General features: G+C 33.8%; 1 pseudogene across 1 annotated transcript; it reads left to right on the top strand.

Annotated features, from left to right (window-relative positions):
- The first annotated feature begins 874 nt into the window (after window positions 1-874).
- LOC145635900 (uncharacterized) lies at window positions 875-7,941 on the top strand (annotated as a pseudogene). Its single transcript, XR_014113933.1, has 6 exons — window positions 875-1,326; window positions 2,988-3,390; window positions 3,529-3,551; window positions 5,162-5,171; window positions 6,633-6,991; window positions 7,338-7,941. The product of XR_014113933.1 is annotated as an uncharacterized LOC145635900 (transcript).

Genomic DNA, 7,941 nt, shown 5'->3' with positions numbered 1-7,941 from the left:
ATATATATATTACCATAATTTTTAAGACTTAATTAATTGTTGTTTTTATAACTTTTAATTACCATTTATATATATATCAGTGCATTCCATGGAGTTGAATGGTTGAACCTAGATATCATGCATTGACATAGTTTGATTTCTACAATGGGCTTTGTTTATAAAAGATTGGTACTAAGTCTGGCATGACACAGCATATTGACACAACTAACTATTTCTTAGCCTGTTTTAGGTACACTGTTTGAACAAGAGACGTGCTAGCACGACATGATGAGACTACATGGCATGACCTATGCGCATCTTTTATTATAATTTTATTTTCAATTCTCCCATTTCTTTATTTTGAGGAGATGCAAGTAGTGAAATAATTAAACTTTTATTTGGAGACAAAGGGAATAATGTTCCATATTTACTTTCAATTTCCTCCTAGAAGATCATATGTTGGTGCTTTATTACCTTCGTTACAATTTGACCTTTATAAACTTTGATAAACTTTCTTATACAAACATTATTATAATCAATATCAAAACAAATTGAAGAGAACATACATCAAATATTAAAGTCACAATTTTGAAATCACATACTAGAACATTTGGCGGGGAATCCCCTAATAATGGCCTTATTTATGAAATATTATATCTATCACTAATACATGTTTTTTTTTTTCTTGAAAAATCTATCACTCGTTACATAGTTTTTTCTTAAAATTTCTATCACTCATTACATGAACAAGTCAAAAATATCATTCCCATGATATGGCGGCTGTCCAAACTCAAATTAAATGTCAACAACTTGTACATGTAAAAAACACACCTTACATACGGCGTTTACTTAGTCTTCTTTCCTTGTTGATCTCTATATAAACCCATTTTTGCAATGTCTAACTCATCATCAGTCATCACATACTCAAAAGCTCAACAAGTAAAATGTCTTCTCTAGGACAAATTTTCGCCATACTCGTGGCAATGGCTTGTATGTCATGTACAATGGTTGCAGCTCAAAACTGTGGGTGTGCTTCCGGCGTTTGCTGTAGCCAATATGGTTATTGTGGCAACGGCGATGCCTACTGTGGTGAGGGGTGCAAACAAGGCCCTTGTTACTCTTCAACGGGCAGTGGTGCTATTTCGGTACAAAGTTTGGTGACAGACGCGTTCTTTAATGGGATTATTAACCAAGCAGGCTCTAGCTGTGCTGGTAAGAGGTTCTACACCAGATCTGCTTTCTTGAATGCTCTCGGAAACTATGCTCAGTTCGGCAAAGGTGGATCCTCCGATGATACTAAGCGTGAAGTCGCCGCCTTCTTTGCTCATGTCACCCATGAAACTGGAAGTAAGTGTTATTAGAAACTTGTTCTTCATGCTTAAATATACTTTATATTGAGGATGCCCCAGTTTCTCACGGTGAGACGCATGACATTTTCATAAATAAACCAACAACTTTATTCAACTTTATTCAATTGTGGAGCCCACAGTAATGAAAAAGTTGTTGATTTATTTACGAAAATGCCCTCATGAGAAACAAACTTCGTTCATCACCATGAGAAACAGAGAATTTCCCCTTTATATTTAGTTGTTACTAGATTGAACATAGTATCATAATGTTTTCTCTAATTCTTGGCATGTAAGATAAAGATAATATGAAAATGTATTTTTTCATAACTACGAGTACAATATAAACTTAGAGGTATAAATCAAGCAAAAAAAAAAAGCCTAAAAAATTCTAATGTTACTGATGAAAATTTTACAGTATCGATTAAAATATGGATACCATAATGTTTTAATCATTATGTTGTTCATGAATGACTTATTTTTCTTGAAGTAATAAATTGTATTTCTTTAGTTTTTGGTATAAAATAGCATATATATCAACATTTTTTTTATTTATCCAATTTTTAGGTTCATTTATGTAATTTTAGTTTTAATTTTGAAATTTTTTGCAAAGTATTTTTTATGCTGGATTAAAAGTTTAAAAAATTATATTTACATTGTTGATATTAAAAGACTAATTGTCTCCATATTATAACATGAAAATATGAACTGATCATATTGTCATATATTTGTATTAAACTACTATGGTAGTCATATTTTAAACGACTATTATTAGAAAAAAAAAAAATCCTATTTTAATTACTGTTTCAAAATGGTTGGTGATTATATATTTTAAAAATCTAAATCATAACCCCCTGAAAATACATCGTTTGAAAAATAACTACCACAATTTTTTAAAATAAACATTTGTGATTAATGATTTTTGAACCATTTTTTAATGCTAAAATTAATTTTTCTTATTTTTGGAATTCATTTTAAATTTTAGAAAATCAATTGATCTAATTTATTTTTTTCAAATTAATTTATGAAATTCAGTTTTGTTGATTTATAATCTTTTTTACAAAAAAAAAAAAAAAAAAGATAATTTAATTAGTTTTATTCCTGGAAATAATTCAATTAATTTTTAATTAGTATTAACACTTACCAAAATTCAAAAATCATAAAATCTGAATCGTTCATTTTTTAAAAAATATGGTTCAAATGACAGCTATAAAATCATCCTACATATGGTGTTATTTTTTTATTTTTTTTTAATTTTAGTGAAGACGAGGGGCAAGCCCCAAAACAAAGAGAAACCTTAAACTAGAAAAATAAAAGGGCAGAAAGCAATAAACAAAACAGAACAAAAAACAGAAAAATAAAACACTAGCAAGCGAGTCTAAGCTTCATCACGCCGAGGGATGCTCCTTGGAATCGCCCTTCCACCCAAATGGCCAAATCCTCCAATAAAACAGCACAAAGGTCCATTGGGACCGCCTCGAAAATCATAACTTTTGGTTGAGGGATACACCGAAATTGGCCAGCCAATCAGCCACCCTATTTGATTCCCTATAGCAATGATCAACAGTTACTTCCCAACCTTCTCTTGATATTAAGGCCTTACAGTTCCTAATAATGTGGATTTATATGAACCTAGTAATGAAACTTTGTTTTATTTTGTAGGTTTTTGCTACATAGAGGAGATAGCGAAATCAACCTACTGTAAAGCAACCGCAACATGGCCATGCAATTCAAGCAAGCAATACTATGGCAGAGGGCCTCTTCAACTCACATGGAACTACAACTATGGAGCAGCTGGTAAAAGCATTGGATTCGACGGTATCAATGCACCAGAGACAGTTGCTAACAACCCTGTTACTGCTTTTAAAACAGCCTTATGGTTTTGGATGAACAACGTCCACTCCACCTCCAGCCGAGGGTTCGGTTCTACCATACGAGCTATCAATAGCATCGAATGTAATGGTGGTAATACAGGTGCTGTCAATTCTCGGATTCAGTACTATAGACAGTATTGTAATCAATTTGGTGTTTCTCCTGGGAACAATCTCAGTTGCTAAGTACATCAGTATGTTATATAGTAAGAAGGGTGTTGGTTGCTACTCTATACTACTAACCAACTATTATATTGTAATTCATGCAAAATAAAAGGACACCTGCTTCAAATTCATACAATAATGAGCAAGCTTATAATATGAAATAAAAGTATATACTCCGTAGATTGTTACTGTCCTCTAATTTCTGTTTTTCTATGTTTCCTCTGTTATTTTTTTATATCTTATTCAACTAGCTTATGTACTAATTCATCGTTTTGACCATAATGTTTTTTCTTTACGCTTAAGTTAAAATAATAGAAAAATTAATATTAAAAAGGAAAAATTAGAAATAATAATCCCAACTTTGATGAATTTTGCTAAAATAATCCCAATTTTAAATTATTCTGGAATAATTTGAACTTTAGGGTTCTTCTTTTTCTTCAATCCCTAACCGGTCAACAAAAGTCAATGACCTACTATATCAGATCACTTGACACGTCTCAAGCCCTGATTGGTCCAAAAAAATTATTTTAAAAAAAAAACAAAAAATCACTAAACCACCAGTGAGCCTCCCCTTCCCTCACCGGATCACCCTAACAACCACCCAATTACCCAGCCTACCGCCCCTTTCTCGCTGGGGAGACGCGCGAAACAACCTTCGCCGCGTCGCTGCCTTCCTCCATCCCCGAAAACACCGCCCATTCTCCACGAAACACCCCGAAACTTCAAATCCACCAATGAAACCCTTCTCCACTACCAAAAACCCCAAATCGTTCCTCCCACCACCCCGAAACCCTAAGCAGTTAGAGTTTTCGATGGTGAGGATGAGATTTTGGGGTTTTCGGGAGTGGAAGATATGGTTTTAAGTGGCAATTTTCGAGTGGAGGAGATTGGGGGGAAAAGAAGAACTGGCGAGTGGGGAAGGGAAACCGGCACAGGGGAGGGAAATTAGTGTCGCCGTTTAGGGTTTGATCGGTGGTTTTTGGGATTAGGCCGGTGGTTTTTGGGGTTGGCTGGTGGCTGGGATTTTGGGTTTTTTTTTTATTGTTTATATATTGTTTTAGCCAATTCACTTGTGACACGTGTCACTTTAATTAAAAAAAACAAAAATTTAACCGATTCAACTGATCACCAGTTTTTGGGATTGAAGAAAAAGAGAAACCCACAAAGTTCGTATTATTCCAGAAAAATCCAAAATTGGGATTATTCTAGCAAAATTCATCAAAGTTGGGATTATTATTTCTAATTTAACTACTATTTTGTGCATGGGTAATTCCCCATGTTGATGATTGAATTTGGGATAAACTTTTTGGCCCAAATGACGAATTGTGTAATGCATATCATTACTATAAATAAATCATACAATATTTTAGGAAAATTTGTGAGAACCCATCTTTTCTAACAATTTTTGTTGTGAAAATTAAATCACCTTATAATTTTTTTTTTAATTTCAAAAACACACCTAAAACCAGATTATTTTTGCGAGATAACACCTTAAGTTGGTTTCGAGTCATCGTTTTGACCAAAAGTACTATTGTGGTATTTCAATTGATATTTATGTCCTGTGATGAGGATGGAGCAATAATTTTAAGGGGGCCAAAAGTATTATTGTGGTATTATTCCAATTGATATTTATGCCCGTCCCTCGTTCTCATTGTAACAACCTTCCTTTTTTACCTATGGTAGAAAATGATAGACAAATTTAGCTAAGTACAAAAGTAGAAATTAAGTTAGAAATTAGACGAGAGAGAAAAACTAAAACCTACTCTTTTACTTGGCCCTAAATTAACCCACGAATTGAAGCATTGAATTCATTTCTTCCATGGCAGTCGTTCATTGCCGAGTAGTAATGGTGAGGAAGATAGAGCAAAGTTAATGAGGGTTGAGAGGAGAAAACAAGTTCAATTGGAGGAAAAATAGGGGGAAATATAACGGGAGGGTTTTAATTTGAGCATGGGAGTCTCACGTGATGGGTCAACGCCAGGAAACCAAGGCACTACCTGAAACTGGCTTTAGGTGTTCTCTCGCATAATAATAATAATAATAATAATAACAATAACAATAAGGGGGTTGTTCACAAAAAAATTAAAAAATAAAAAATTAATAAATATTGGACAAAGTCATAAATAAGATGATTTGTGACATATTTTCCAATAGCCAGTCAGGCCAATGCGGATCGATAATGGGCAAGCCAACAAACTATCAATTAAAATAAATATTGGACAAAGTCATAATTAAAAACATACGAATATGAAAATATGTATGCAAATTTTTTTTTATATTATTTGTTTCCCTAATTTATTGAATTGGACAAACATTTTGGCCCTACATTAACCCTACCTAATAAGGGCAATATTCATTAATTAAAACTCTATCCATTAAAGGTCCTATAAGTTTGGCTCTAACCCTATTATCATTAAACTACCTTCTCTAATAATCAGGTCTACTCATTATAAGGCTGTTTGTTTATTTCAATCAGCTTATTTCAGTATTAGACCAGAAAAATAAGTTTTGATTAGGTCTGATTAGAATTGAAAAAATAAATTTTGAATATATATATACCTTGTCATTTTATGTGAGTTTTTTTATCGCTAAATATCTTTAATTTGTAATATTTGTCGGCACAATCTATATTTTTTTTTAATCTTGAGGAGATGTATGCAATTGGTGAAATCGAAATAATATTCCATGTTTTCTTTCAATTTCTTCCTAGAAGATCATAATCATATTGTACTTTATCAGACTCTTTAAATTACAACTTGAGCTTTTAATTTATAAACTTTTTTTTTATACAAACATAAGTATAATCGCAAATCAAAAACAAGTTGAAGGGAACGATTACGTCAAAAAGCTGGTCACAACTCCGAAATCACCTACTAGAACATTTGGTGCGGAATCCCCTAATAATGGCCTTATCCATATAATATAGAAGTAATATCTACCACTCATTACAATTATTTATTTTTATTTTTTTTATTTTTTCTGAAAAATCTATCACTCGCTCGTTATAATGAAAGTCATGAACAAGTCAAAAATATCAGTCGCATATTACGACTGTCCAAAGTCAAATGTCAACATTTTGAACATATTAAAATGATATCCTACATACATTATCTTTGTCGTCTTTCCTAGATGATCACTATATAAACCCATTTTTGTAGTGTCTAATTCATCAGTCATCAACTCATCACATACTCAAAAACTCAACAACTAAAATGTCTTCCCTTACACAATTTTTCGCCATATTCATGGCAATTGCTTGTATGTCATGCACAATGACTACCGCTCAAAACTGTGGGTGTGCTTCCGGCCTTTGCTGTAGCAAATATGGTTATTGTGGCACCACCGCAGCCTATTGTGGCGACGGGTGCAAACAAGGCCCTTGTTACTCTTCCACCCCTACTACCCCATCAGGTGGTGGTGGTGCTTCGGTACAAAGTTTGGTGACTAACGCGTTCTTTAATGGGATTCTTAACCAAGCAGGCTCTGGCTGTGCTGGTAAGAGCTTCTACACCAGATCTGCTTTCTTGAATGCTCTCGGAAACTATCCTCAGTTCGGTAAAGGCGGATCCTCCGATGATACTAAACGTGAAGTCGCCGCCTTCTTTGCTCATGTCACCCATGAAACTGGACGTAAGTGTTTTAATAGAAATTTGTTCTTCATGCTTAATTATATATACTTCATATTTAGTTTTTGAACAACTTATTATCATAATGTCATCCTCTAATTCTTGTCAGAGCAACTTTGTTTTTAATGTGTGATAAGATGTTATAAAAACGTACGTATTTTTGTTATGTAAACCAAGGGGTGACATAGTGGTGTCCACCTAAAAAAGCCGTAAACTTTTTTTATTTATAGTTTTAAAGTGGTTGGTGTTTTTAAATTATTTTTTAAAATGTAAAGCATGCATCGCATGCATATAGATCTAGCACGAACTCTATAATTAAACGAGTAATAAAACTTTGTTTTATATTGTAGATTTTTGCTACATAGAGGAGATTGCGAAATCAACCTATTGTCAATCAAGTGCACAATGGCCATGCAACCCAAACAAGCAATACTACGGCAGAGGACCAATTCAGATCACATGGAACTACAACTACGGAGCTGCAGGTAAAAGCATCGGATTCGACGGTATCAATGCACCAGAAACCGTTGCAAACAATCCAGTAATTGCCTTCAAGACAGCCTTCTGGTTTTGGATGAACAATGTCCACTCTAGGATCGTATCCGGCCAAGGGTTCGGATCCACCATTCGAGCTGTCAATGGCGGAGAATGTGGTGGTGGAAACACACCTGCTGTCAATGCTCGTGTTGGTTACTATACTCAGTACTGTAAGCAGCTTGGTGTTTCGCCTGGAAATAACCTTTCTTGCTAAGCTACTCGATCACAAGCCAAAAAACAACACGAATAACAATATGAACTCTATGTTCACTAAGCCATTGAAGTAGAATAATTCAGTACACCTTCACTAAGGGTTGTAGTTGGCAATGCTAGGATGCTTTTATTTGTAACTTCACTATAATATTTTGGTTAAGAAATAAGGATGCAATAACGTACTTCTACTACTTTTGTCATATA

Source organism: Chenopodium album, chromosome 6, assembly GCF_948465745.1.
Source record: "Chenopodium album chromosome 6, dcCheAlbu1.1, whole genome shotgun sequence".
In the NCBI taxonomy this organism is placed as follows: domain Eukaryota; kingdom Viridiplantae; phylum Streptophyta; class Magnoliopsida; order Caryophyllales; family Amaranthaceae; genus Chenopodium; species Chenopodium album.
This window is presented reverse-complemented; position numbering and strand designations above follow the sequence as displayed.